Raw genomic sequence first — 14,547 nt, forward strand, 5'->3', positions numbered from 1 at the left:
TAACGAGCTCCCAGGTGACGCCAGTGCTGCTGGCCCATGGACCAGCAGGTGGTTCTTCTGCACATTAAAGTTCGAGAAGCACTGTGGTATTCCATTCCTCTCTTTGAATTCTGTAGTATTTTGTGGCATATTTTGATTATTCCTTTGTTATTTTACTTATTACCTACATCTCCCATCTGAAGCCTGATGTCTCCCAGGAGAATTTAAATTTATATTAGTCAGGATAGTATAGGTCCGTGCTTCTCCATGTCTTATCTCTGAAGGGAACTTGTTAGGAATATAAATCCTCAGGTCCTACCCTAATCCCACTGCATCAGAAATGCTGGGAAACAGGGTCAAGCGATCTGTGTTTTAGTGAGGCGATTCTGATGCATGTTCAAATTTGAAAAACAATAGGCTAAATTATACTTTAGTAACAAACTAGCCTCAAATCTCAGTATCGTAAAACAATGTGGTTTATTTTTCATTCAGACTTCATTTCTGTTATGGTTAGCATGGGCTTGTTCTGCTCCATGACTCCTCACTCTGGGATTCTGGTCGACAGAACAGACGCCATCTGCCACATTGCTAGTGCCATGCCAGAGGGGAAAGAGAAATGGAGGGTCTCACATTGGTGATCAACAGACCACAAGTGACACACACCATTTCCTATACAACTAGTTGGCCAGAGCTAATCACGTGGCAAGGGAGATGCTTGGAAGCCAGGGAGCTCAGTGATGACCAGCACATCAAGATCTCAGAGAGGATGGCCTTCTAATACCCCTGTGGAGAACTCATCAGCCACACCAACAATTCTCATGTTTGCAGCAGCCACAGGAATAGCAGAATCACTGGCCCTGAGCGGTCTCTGCAGCCTGGGACTGTGCGTGGTCCAGTTGGGATCAATGTGTTCTGTACTCAGCGTGGCTTGTAACAGCGGCAGACCATCATCATAGACCAATCAATGACTGGGATGGGCCAAGGGTGGGGCGATTCATTTTGCTTTGATGATGCTTAAGACTCTGGGATATTTGCATAATTCTGGTCAAAGGAGGAAAGTACAAAAGTGATTGAGATTGAATTTCCTGTCACAGGATACTCAGTGTTAGATTTAAGTTGATTTAAAGAAAATTGTTATTTCTGACACTCCTGAGATTGTAGAGTAAGCTTCCTGGCCACTACAGCTGGTATCTATGAAAACTGCCCTCGTTCAGCACTTAACACAGGACATTTTAGAGGGAGATTTCTTAAATATTTTCAATAATTAGAAAATAAACTCTGGATATCTTAACACTAACTAAATTGACATATTAACTTAGAAAAGCCTCAGGCCTATAATCTTTCTAAATTCGTATTGGAACTCAGTTAATGGAGCAATATGAATCACTGGTACTTAATCATTTCTTTGTGATTATGACAGGTAATTCTTTTTCATCTATTTGAAAATGTTACACACATTCAACCGGCATTTTTCTATAATACACTCTGCCTGCCTTGCTTTTATGTCGAAATGAAGAAAAGGTATCCATGTAATGATGAGAAAGTATTCACAGTAAAAGTTGAACTAATACAGTCTTGTAAAAAAAAAGCCTGACTCATCCAACGAAGGTTTTATTTCTTGACTCTTGGAAATATCTGCTGGAGTCTTAGCAACTGTGCCACCAAATGTATATTTGAGGAAGATTAAAATTTATAATTAAAATACTACATTTGTATTTAGTGGCCCTAATATATTTTTCAGCTGCATTGTAATGCACTCATAGGTGATCACCCTCTACCTCTAAGAGAAAAAGTGTCTGTGGAAGAATTTATGTGGTCGCGATACTTTTTTTTTTTTTTTTTGATGTTTTTACTGAATGTCAAAAAGTGAAGTAAGACATAGACATATTGGTTGAAAATGTTTCACCTTTTCACTGTGAAATACACATAGTATGATGTCTGCCCATTCTTACTACATATGTGTATTGCCCAAGAAAACTCACTTTGGGCATGGTTCCATAGTGTAGCGGTTAGCACATCTACTTTACGTGCATCAGGTCCTGGGTTCCCACCCCAGTGGAGCCACAGTCCATGCTCTACATCCATGCCACCCTGAACAAGCTGGATCCCACCTGATCTCGGAAGCTAAGCAGGATTGGGCCTGGTTAGTACTTGGATGGGAAACCACCTAGGAAGAGCAGGTGCTGTAGCCATAAATAATAGTAAACGATTTCTTTAAAAAAGAAAACTCACTTATAGGATTAGTTAGTATATGTTTTTTTTCATTTTAACTTATTTTTTTCTTTTATATTTAAGTAGAGTTAGTATATTATCTTATATTGTATATGTTAGTGTCTAGTGTACAGCATAGTGATTTGACATTTTTATACCTTCTAATGCGATCACCCCACTAATCCTAGTAATCATCATGTGTAAACTTATCACAATATTATTGACTATATTTCCCTTCTCCTTCTCACCCATCTTTCTACTGTCTCCCTTCTGGTGACCTTTCCTTTGGTCTCAGTTTTTATGAGTCTGTTTTGTTCTGTTTTTAGATTCCATACCTAAGTAAAACCATAAAGCATACTTTTAACAAAGTTCAAAGGTCCTGGCTCATCTCTGGCTTTTTACATATGACTTTTGTCTTATTGTAATTTCCTGCCAGAAATTTGCTGATAATTGTCTGTAAGCAATAGCCGCCAAAAGTTCTTATGCAGACTACTAGAAATTGGCTTATATTGTTAGCTGTGGATTCCATTTTGCAAAATTGTAGTAAAATATAATTTTTAAGAAAATGATGCAATTATATGAACATTATACTTTTCTGAAGAGCAAACATTTTTCTTAAATGTGTTTTTGAGGTTTAATGCTTACACATGTGGGGTTATTCCTTTAAATATTTCTCAATACACTCTTGTAAACAAATCACTTAAAAAAATATGGAGGGAATAATCTATCTGCAGAAATAGTAAAATTTTGCTTGCTATTAAACAAATTTCATGAGACAGTTTGCAGGCTACAATTTTAGTTTCAATCAAACAAACCTTTCTATGAAATCAAAAATCCTTTAAATCACAGCATGGACCATATGAATGCAAGGAACCAACTGATGCAGGTTTTACTTCTATGGCTAAGGAATAGACAGATATTTAAAAAGTATATAGTGTCCTTTTTAAAAAAAATAACAACTATAATTTTGCTCAGGAACTGATAATCAGAATAACTGCTTGTCGATTACTACTATTTATTTGGACTAATATGTATTCTCATGAAAAATTTTATTTTTTCTAGTGGTCTTTATTGAAGACCAGTCAGTGAGGGTCATCCTCAGTCAGAAAGAAAAAAGGGTACATGTTTAATGTGAAAGATACTCATTTTAAATTCTTCCCCTGCTATGGCCAAAACCTTTGTGTAGCATGGTTTTGCTTTTTTTTTTATTCTATATTGTCAGCAGTAGAATGAGAAAATAAATTCTACTCTGTATGCTTAGTTTCTTTTTTTCTTTCAGACTTATCTGATGCTTTGTTCTTGCTGTGAAGGAAAGATGAAAACGCACGACGGATCTATTGCTGTCTCTAAAATTGCTCCTGCCCTTAATCAACTGAGTGCATGATTAGGATTATGAACAAATTTCACAGATTTCCCTTCTTCCTTGATTCTTGAATAGCAAATTGGATATTATTTGCATTTCATGTTGAGGAAGAAAGGGAACACAAAAATATAATTAGTTGATGTCTGTAGTGAGATAACGCAATATTTGGGTTTGGACTCCAGCAATACTCTTAAAGTTAAATAGAATAATCTGTGATAGAAAAATAATTGTTCTTCCACTCAAACTCTGACCTTCTTGTCACTGTCTCAGCAGTGACTTGCAATTTCACATCATCGTCTGAATAACAAAGCAGTGTTTTTGTTGCCTGTGATATTGAGAAATGTATGCAAAATATGTAGTCACTGAGCCTTCATTTGCTTAGTGTGACAAAACCCAATGACCCAGGATTTATAAGTGATGACTGATGTCTAGCTGCTGGCTGTGGTACTCTACGGATTTTTGCGGTGCAAATTACTGTCACGTGTAGACAACATGACTGAGCTCCTGAGAAATTACCAAAGAAATTTTTTAAAAAATGGAAGTACTGTCATCAAAAAACACAGCAGATAGTGTGTATGAAACACCACATTACGATGTCAATCTTTTTCCTGCATATTTAAAAATCTCTGTAGAGAAGTTGTCATTTTTTTTTAAACAATAGGAAGCATATACTGTTTTCTTCTAGTTAACAATCTCTGCATGTAAATTGTCATTTTTAAATGATAGGAAGTGTATAGTGTTTCCTTCTAGGTTAATACAGAATAAAGTATTTGAGTATGTGACAAAATGGCCATGCCATCTAAAATTCTGTTCTAACCACTGGTGATCTGTCAGTGAACAAGGCAGGCACACTTCCAGTTTTCATACCATTAATTAAGGGGTTAGGAACCACAGATAATTCACAAGAAGATATATCAATAGTCGGAAGAAAATACAAATAATATAGGGTGATAGGGGGAGTTGACAGCTTTTGGTTGGGTGATCAAGGAAGGCTTTTCTGTAAAGAGACTTTTGAGTTTGAAATCTGTTCTCAGTGAAGAGAAGAACACATTGAAAGGACAACCTTGATCTGAATTATGTTTTTAAAAGAGTACTTTGCTCTTCATGTGGAAAATGGATTGAGTGAGAGAAAAGAGTTGAAGCAAAATGGGAGGAGGCCACAGCTGCATCCAAAGAAGGGATAATGCCACCTTTATCCTAGAGCGATACCCAGAATGCTTTTCTCAGGACTCTCCAAATTACCCTTGTTCTGAAATGCCCCCTGACTCTGCACAATGAAAATCTTATCCATTTAAACATGTCCTGCTTCAGTGCAGAAAGGGAAGGGTGGCATATTTCCTCCACGGCTGTTTCCCATCCCCGAGGCGAGACCCTCAGTGTCCTCCTTTACGTGTGGAAATCATCTCGAACCATCCAGGTGGTTTTAATCAAATAACACGCGTGCAGAATATTATTATCAAGTGCCAATAATTGCCCTACAGACACATAGATTAACTTGAACTAAGGAAAGTTCAACTTTCAGAAGGTTAAGACAGTATTGAAATTTATACTTAATAGTACTTTGGGGTTGAGCTATGACTTTCGAAATAGGATTTACTGACCAATAACAGAGACTTTTCAAGCCGGACTGTCATTCAAGGTATCCTTCTTTATACAAGATTTCTAGGTGCTGACGAATCGTTTTTGATAAGCTGTGCTTTGGGAAATCACTTCAGGGGGTCGTGTCAAGCAATAGAGGCAGGTGCAGCATTCCGGTTGTGCACCGATTGCAGCTGCACAGGGCTCGTGTTTAAAGGGGCTTCGCACTTGGTTTAATGCTCTGCTGTCACCATCTTGAATTCCTAGTGGTTTTTCAACAAGGAGTCTGCATTTTCACTGGGCACCACAAGTTTTGTAGCTGGCCCTAAATACAGGGCTTAGGAAATTGTTTTAAAATCTGTCACTTTCTTATAAAATATAGAGAGGTAGAGGCAGGAGCGGGACAGATTTGAATAAAGTGGTTCTGAGCAAAGCAAATTCATTGCCTGGAGAATCTGAGGTCCCCTGGTTCAGTGGTTAAGGGCCCGTGTTTGGTCCGTGCCTGTCTGAGATTTACCTGTCTGTGGCAAAATAAAAACTTGAGTGATGATGCCCTCAGTTTTCTGTAAAGCCAAATTTACTTCACTCAAAGTTCAGTTCTTTATTCTAAAATTAAATTTTTCTTGCCAGATTTGGTCTAACATATCTTTTGTTTTGTCACATTTTGGTAATAGGGAGCAATTTTTTCTTTGTTTTTAAAGTATTTCTGAAAAATAAAACTTGACTGCTACATTTCAGTCCAATGCTTCTTGTCAAAATAATTCAACAACAACAACAAAAACCCATTCGTAACCCATCTCTGCCTTCTACTTTACTTTTACTTTTTTTTTCTAATCTCACCCTTTTCTCATATTCTGATTATTCCTAATAGCATCCAAATCAAGATCCAAAAAGCTGATGGTCAGGAACTGATTTTGTGATGCTTAGCTGACAACCCATCTCCCGCCAATATAACGATTTGGAGATTAGAACAGGATTTTCAGAGAGAGAGAGAGAGAGAGAGAGCGAGCGCGAGAGCGAGCGAGCTGCTGGTGTTCTGAGAATTCTGTCCTATCTCACATCCCCCCAAGAGGCATGAGGGGTGCTTTTACCACATCTCACACCTACGTGGGGGACTTCACTGGGACAACCCAGGAGCTTGGGTGAAGTTGTAGGTTAGACTTGACCGAACCCTGAGAAATCAAGAGGAGTAGGGGCTATGGCTGCAGGAGCATCTGACAAGGGGACATAAGAACGGCTACATCCCAGGTGTGCCGAAACCTACAGGGCAAAGGAGTCTTGCCGCTTGTAGGCAAGGTGTTGCTATGCAACAGAGCCCTGGCCTAAAGGAGACTTGGATCTTGCCCAGGGGGGATCCCTGAGGGAGGAAAGTGACCCCAGCAGAAAGAACATGAGAATGTATGTGGGGGCTAGGGCAGGGACTATTGGTGGTGGCCAGTGAGAAGACTTGCATTCACCAAAAATGAAGAAACTGCAGATGAGAGATCTCCAGTGAGATGTGGGCCACAAAGAATCATAAAATATCCACCCGACAAAAGAGTTGTCTTTAAACACCTAACGGAATGCAGAGTGCTGATAGCAGCGAGTAGGATCCCTGGAGTGTAGGACAGTAGTTCTCCCTTATTTGTGGTTTTGCTTTCCACGATTTCGGTTGCCCATGGTCAACTGGTCTGAAAGTATTAAGTGGAAAATTCAAATATACAATTTATAAGCTTTAAATTGTACATTGTTCTGAATAGTGTAATGAAATGTCACACCCTCTGCTTTATTCCACCTGGGACATGAATCATGCATTTGGCCAGCATCTGCACACGATACAACTATCCACCTGTTAGTCACTTCGTGGCCATCTCAGTCATCAGATCGACTGTCCAGGTGTCAGTACTTGTGTTCCAGAGAATCACCGGGTAACTTGGTGAACACAAAGACACATAAGAATGTTAGGCAAATATCACAAGGATGGTTATCAGCATTGTATACAGATGAGAATGGTGCGGTCCTGGTGAAGTATCTTTCATCAGATTTTGCTCCTAGGAATGGCAGAACATAGTCCAAAACATTGTTGTGAAAAGGAGCCCGGAACAGCACTGTTCTGCCATTATCAGGCTTCTGACATGAAGCAACTAGGTATTCACAAGAAGTCTTCAAGACAGTCCTTCCCTTGGCTTTGTGCCAGATTATTCAATTTATCCTTAGGTGAAGTCAAGCTTTAGTGGTGGTTACTACGTGCCTGGCAGGACACAGGGCACTGGTGGTTCAAATATGAATAAGACAATCCCCGACCTCAAGTAGCTTATGGCATACAGATAAAAGGCAATCATTTGTCATTTACTTCACATAGAACATGAGTTCAAAAAATATTAGTTTCATTCCTGATATTATAAAATTATGTGGTTGAACTCAGGTCACTTACAGATTTGAAAGTCCTCCGATCTATAATTAAATATAGATCGCTACTTCTTTTTTCTGTCACCAGATTATATTTCTTATTCTTTAATAATGATTGACTGAATATGCTGTTGTAAATAGTTATGTAGGAATTTCCATCAGTCCTTAATGAAATTAGAAATGAAATGAATATATATATATGGATATATTTATTTTACTAACCCCCCCCCTTTTCCCCCTGGCTTTGTTAAGGTGTAGCATTTTGCTTCTCTACATTCAATCTCCATCTTATTTTTCTCCTGATGTAATTTACCACCTACAGAAGTATCAGGCTTGGAAAATGCAGAAGTGAAATGCCCATTAGCACAATGCTAGTATGTTAACAGATGTTTAAAAGGGTCTTCTAGCTTAAGCCTATTTCTTAGAGCACATATTCAACCGTAATTCTCACCTTTCAAAATTGAGTCAAGTCAGAAAATGGGAGATAACTCTCTTTTCACATAACTTATGAATATTGTGGTTTTCTAACCAAAGAGATATGACAGTAATTTCTTGAGAAATATATAAGACATTGTGACTGAGCTAAATTAAGAATGAAAGAGGAGAGAGAAAATAAATATAACCTTGTGTTCTGTAAGACTTCTGAATAAAGATGTGTACATTCTATGTGGAGGGCTAATTCACTCAGTAATATTCTTGGTGTACACATAATGTGCAAGGCACTGTGTTAGGTGTATAGAGGAAGTGTGAATGGTGAAGTGAGGGAGACAGAGCAGAGCAAAGCGAACATGAACAAACACAGCATTAGATTTTGTGATAAATCCCATGAGAACCAGGCAAGCAGAGTGCTGAATAATAACCTGGAGTTGAGTGGAGGCTGGGGGGCAGGAGATGAGAGGCAACCAGTCATTCAAAGAGCATTTCAGTCAGAAGGGATAGCACATGCCAAGGACCTGAGGATGGGAAGAGCTTGACATACGTGAGAACCTTGAAGTATACCGAGGTGACCAGAGCACAAGCAAGAAGAGCAGCCCAAGATTAAGTAGGAGATGGAGACGTGCAAGGTTTTTTAGACCATGGAAAGATGTTTAGAAATTCATTCAACCTCAGCAGGAAGCCATTCAGTTCTTTGAAGCAGGAGAACGACCTAGCTCCTTCATGCTTAAAAGTGCTTGTTATGACTGCAGTGATGAATGGTTTAGCAAGAAGAATGGTAGCAGGAGAGAAAAGTCTAACTAGAGAGATGAATCTAGAGGCTCTGGCAACAATCCAGAACAGTGATGACTAGGGAGTGGTAGTAGAGATGGAGAGAAGTGGAGTCACTTAAGATACAATTTGAAAGCAGAATAGAGAGAATTTATTAATAAATTAGAAGTGGAGAGAGTTTCAAAGGAAGGTTTAAAATATAACTTGCAAGTGTCCGGCTCGAGTAACTGCATGAGCGGGTGGTGGTGCCGTTTACAGAGATAGGGAAACAGGAAGGAAGGTTAGGGTGAGGTTATGAGTCGAGTGTTTAGGGATGTGTTAATTTTAAGATGTGCCATAGGCAACCAAGTAGCTAGTTGTATATTTTTGTTTGCTCTTCTGGGAACAGTTCGGTTGGAGGTATAAATATGGGAATTTTCAACATAGAGATATTTCATCCCAAAGGGATGCACGAGAACATCTAAGGAGACAGTGAAAATTGAGCAGAGGGAGGCCCAGCTCCATTAGCCCCTGAATATTCCAAAATATAGAGTTAAATAGAAAAAAAAGAAAAGACTCTTCAGGGAAGAGTAGAAAAAGAAGTATGAGAAGAAACGTGCATTAGGGAATCTAAGGTAGAATGCTTCAATGGTAGAGAGGCCTGTTAAAAAAAAAAAAAAGAGTTGAACACTTTTATATACCTGTGTGCGTCCTGCCAATACTTAAGTGGATAATGTTATATTGTCCTTTTAATAACGCTTTAAGGTAAATGCTGTGATTAAACCCATTTTACAATGAGGAAACTGTAGAGAGAGATTAAGTAATTTGCCCAAGACTCCATAATAGGGAACCAAGTTTTGAACCTACACCTTCTGACTCCAGAGTCCATGGCCTTAACCGATGTAGCATGTACCTCCACAAGTACATCCTGCAACTAAAAGGTTAAGAGAAATGAAAACTTTCCAAAGTGTAACTCTCGAATTTGAACACATGATGCAATTGAAAACCTAAACAAGTTATTTCGTGAAACTAATAGACACGAAGCAATATTGTAAGGGATTGTGCAGTGACGAGGAGATGAAGCTGTGTGCCGTGAAAGAGGGAAGAGAAATCGAGAAACGGGGTCGGTGGCCTTAGAAAAGGACTTGAAGGGATGGGAGGTGTTAGCGCCTGGCGGAATGCTGGTGGGAACGGTTTAGCAACGACGGAGAGATTAATGGCCGGGAAGGAAGCAGATAACCTAGGAGCAAAGCCTTGAGAAAGCGCTGTAGGAGGAACATTGTCTCCCTTTCCTGCATTCCTTCCTTTGCGTGTAAAATAGAAATGCCCTTCCTTCTGAAGCATTTGTAAGAGAGCTCTGACTCTCCTTGCCTATGCCTGTGCCTACCCAGAGGAGGCAGAGCGATGTCTCAGACTGTGAAACGACTGAGGTTCTATGTCCCAGCCTCCTCTGCTGGTACCCGCAGGTGTTCTCTGAACTGCTGTTTGTGGGACAACTTCACCAGACACTGCTTCTCCAAGCTACCAGCTTGTGATGGAGTCCCTGACTCCTGTCTCTGTTTTTCAATTCAGGACTTATCGAGGGAAGAGAGAGGTTAGTACATCAATACCCCAAGTACAGAGAGAGGATGCGACTGGATTCAGAGAACATGTGGAGAGTTTGGCTTCAACAAAGGAGGACCGTATTCTCTTCTGTAATAAGAGAAAAAAAAAGTCTTCAAATAATAGGGGAAAGATAAACATAGGTTGATAGAGTTGCCTATGGAAGAAGACAGTTATTTCTTTAATTTTAAATATTACATGTTTACATAAAGAAAGTCTAAAACCCAACTTCATTGCACATAGCATCCCTGCGTTAAACCATTATCATCTGAATGGTAGGAAGTTATAACAGATTCCCCAGGAATTCTCAAATTAGGGGAGAGAACATGGAATGCCTTATCTAAGTTAGCTAATCTGAATCTAAATAGGGCAGTTTTCAATAAAAGAACTCTTTTAAATCAATAATACAATCAATAATACAATCTAACATTTAAAAACCACAAGCATCATTTGAAGACAGGATGTCAAGTATTTCTTATGCTCATCAATAGGATGATTTAGTTTAAAAGAAGTGAAGAAGCACAAATTAGTAGTTGATAAATCGTTACGGGGATGGGGAGCATGGCATAGAGATTGCAGTTAGCATTAATGTAATGGCTAGGTAGAGAGAGAGGAGAGAAAGCAATTATGGGGATCATTTTATAAACTATATAAATGTCTAACCAATGTACTATATACTTAAAACTAATGAAATAAAAATTTTTTAAAAGAAGCGATGGATTAACCAAGGTAATATTTCATATCAATTTCCTGAATTAATGTCTAAATAAGAGACCTATATTTTTTCTACATCTTCCTTTTCTTTTTCTCATGTCTTCATTTGGGGAAATTAAGATGAAGGGTTGTGAGCTTTATTAGCATTTTAACTATAAACCATTAGGTTTTGGCCTAGATTATTATTACTTGCAGAAGCTGTCTTGATTAAGTTTGGAGTTGCCTTATGTTGTGCATAAGCAAAACTATATTTTAATCAGCTAGTCCATATGCTTTACACAGATAGTTTGTAATAGACTGTAAAAAATAGACTCCTTTAATCAGCAATGTTGGCTAGAAGCCTGGTCTTAAAATATTCTTCTGTATTTGATCCCTTCTTCCTAAAATAAATAAACAAAATGCAAGCCTTGTGGCAATAGCATGTTACAAATCATTTCATTAAAAAAGGTAATAAAATTAATTTCATTTCTATGAGTTATTGCAAAAGACTATTTAACATTTACAAGAATTTGACTTCCAAATCCTTCATGCTAATCTTTGGATTTGCATAATGGGTTTCTACTTTCAGGATTTTCCAGTTGAAAGGCTTTGAAGTTCCGAGGCAAAAACTGAAATAAATTGGAAATTTGTGTAATTTCAAAGTGAATGCTTGCAATACAGTGGTATAATTGGAAAGTATATGGAAGGGGAAACTCATAAAAATTTTATTGCTGTTGTATTAGCATTTCAAAACTTTGTAGTAGAAAGATACTATACAAAATTCTTAATGAATGCTCAAATAACATAAAGTAGAACTTTCTAGTCAATAAAACTATTCCATCATTAGGTTGCTTAACCTGAACTTGAACCCAGATGTTTGATTCCAGAGTCCTTATTCTTTTCATTCCTTTATGCCACCATGAAAATTTTTTGCATGAAGATGTCAGTTTATCAGAGCTACAGAGTATTTCTTTAGATATTACTAAGCTAGATTTAATAAATAAAGTGAAATATCACAGTATTGATAACAGAGTTTAAACTATTTCCTTTGTCTCTATTAGTTCAAAATATTCCCATAATAGGGTAGGATGAAGTCTATGTTATATGAATATATTGAATTGGTCATTATGTTGGCTATCAAACCTTCCAAAGTCTTACTCTCTTAGTTTATTTTCATCAGTTTTTACATATGAATTTGCTTGTATTTATGTAGTATTCTTGTGGCTTTTTTTCCTAATGAAGTCATTAATTCCTTTGACAGTTTTCGTACTAAGTGCCTACTATACTAAGTCCTAGGAATAAAATGGTGAACAGACTGACTTTCTGTGAATGTAGAGATCAAGGTGGCCTGGTGGCGAGGATTCCTAATAGAAAATGCTTCTGTCCTACCTCTTCTCTGGACTGGAATAAGCGTAGGGATATAAAACAGCTGGCAAATTTTGAGAACTTGGATGTCTTTTTCATAAAAGGTCAGTAAAAAATATTAACCTTTTATGTTCGGGTTTATTAAATTCTGGAGAGTCAGTTTGGTTTTGAATTTGATTCTAGTGTTTTTGGAATAAAATTATTAGCTATAATAGCAATGAATTAATGTCCACTTCCATATGATTCATAGTATGTATTTTGGCCTTGCCCTTCATGGGGTTGAATTCAGTTGCATTTAACAAGAGAATTTCTAGCAAACCATTCCTGCGTGTCATTGCATCTGTGACTTAATTCTTGAATTCTCTGTTCTCTGAATTTCTAAAATAGGAAAGCGTACATTCCTTAGAATGAATTTAGGGCTAGAAATATGTCTTTATAACAAGGTATCTAGTTGTGGTATCCCAATAGCAATTTCATTACCAATTTATACTCCCAAAGGATACTTCTGTTGATACATTTCTCATTGGTTTGGAATTGAAAAAGTAGACTGCATAGATCCTGATTCCATGTTAATGAAATTTTCTGTCTCAGTTCTCATGTTTGGGACCACGAAAACTAGTATGGCCCCAGGAATTACAGAGCAGACTATAATTGCCATATTTTCTATAGCATATGATTGTTTTTATGCTTTAATGCATAGATTTCCAATCTGTCATTTCTTCTCGTTGGACTTCTAGATGTGCTTTTTTTTTTTTTTTTTCCTCGCTGATTTTGTTGTTTGTTTTTAGCTGTTGATTTGTAGCCAGACTGTATAGGATGGGTAACAAAAGCCCTTAATTTTGCAATGTGAAAATTTTTTAGGCATTTGCTCTCTAAAGCTTTTTTTAAGTGACTTGAGATTTTGCAGCAGCCACAGTATCCAACTTGGAATAGCTGCGTTCTCAGCAGCTTTACTGCTTTAAAAAATATCCTTACATTAGCTCTTTTAGGAAGGAGTGAGACAGCTTTGCTAACAGTAATGAGCTGTGCAAACCACAGATGGTCTTGTTGTTGCTGGAAATCACTGGAAAGGACTATAAGTGTTAGGTTTTTGGGACACAGCCATTCACGTGCATCCATGTGTACATTGTGTACATGTTCATTTGTGTAAGTATATGACAAATGGGCAAACATAGTGTAGATTTCTGTGGAATTTTATTAAGTGCTTTTGCATTAATAAGCACATTTACTCTCTCGGGTAAAATAGGCAGAGACCTAGATAGTCCGGGTCCTTGTCCAAAGTCGCTGGTGTTAGGGCTGAAATTTATGTCCTAGTTCCAAAGTTTGGCATTTTGGTCAAAACGTCCTGATTAAATTCCAGCTTCCCTAATTTTTAGCCCTATCACTTTATCTAAACCTCAGTTGACCCTTTGACAAATAGGGTTATGTGATACCTACTTCATAGATTTGTTGTGATCAATAAATGAAACTATAGCATATGGCCTGTACCCTGTACCTTATAGTAATAGCTCGATGACTGTTCATATTTGCCTATGTTTTTGTTTAAAGCAAATCTTATATAATACTTATTACTTAATACTTATAATACTTATTAAAATATCCAACATGCTTTTAAACATATTAATTTAATCCTTGTGGCGATTTTATGACATAGGTATTATTAATACCTCTATTTTACTTATGAGAAAACAGAGGCAAGGAGAGAGATTAAGGAAAAGTGCTCGGATTACAGAGCTAGTGGATTCCAGATTAGGGATTCTGGCCCTTATGTTCATTGTCTTAACTGCTCTACTATTATTTTCAAAGTACAAAGTCAAATATATGAAAATATGACTTTTACATGCTACTGTTATACCACCTTAAGTTCCTATGACCGAGGGAATATACCCATTATGCTATAGTAGATTTTCTCAGCTGTTGCTACTATTGCTCAGGGTATCCTGACTATGCTAAGCATATAGTAGAAGGTTCATTTTTTTTTTCCCCAGATGGCTACAGAACTCAGGAATGTATCCAACTAGTTATAATGCAGGTACAATTCGAAGTCCACTTGATAGAAGAGGTAATTCCAGTTAAGAACTGGAACATTTCTTTCTTATGCAATTAAGTCATATCAGAAATTAGTTTTGACTTAAGGTAGAGTTCTATCGTGCAATATTTAGACTAAATAACAATACTATTAA

General features: G+C 37.5%; 1 protein-coding gene and 1 pseudogene across 3 annotated transcripts in view; both read left to right on the forward strand.

Annotated features, from left to right (window-relative positions):
* Positions 1-14,547, forward strand: part of OXR1 (oxidation resistance 1) — a 388,922-nt gene that overhangs the window by 182,630 nt on the left and 191,745 nt on the right. The gene's annotated exons all lie outside the window — the stretch shown is intronic.
* LOC118612262 lies at positions 2,053-2,171 on the forward strand (annotated as a pseudogene).

This window comes from Rousettus aegyptiacus, unplaced genomic scaffold, assembly GCF_014176215.1.
Source record: "Rousettus aegyptiacus isolate mRouAeg1 unplaced genomic scaffold, mRouAeg1.p scaffold_m13_p_15, whole genome shotgun sequence".
Taxonomy (NCBI): domain Eukaryota; kingdom Metazoa; phylum Chordata; class Mammalia; order Chiroptera; family Pteropodidae; genus Rousettus; species Rousettus aegyptiacus.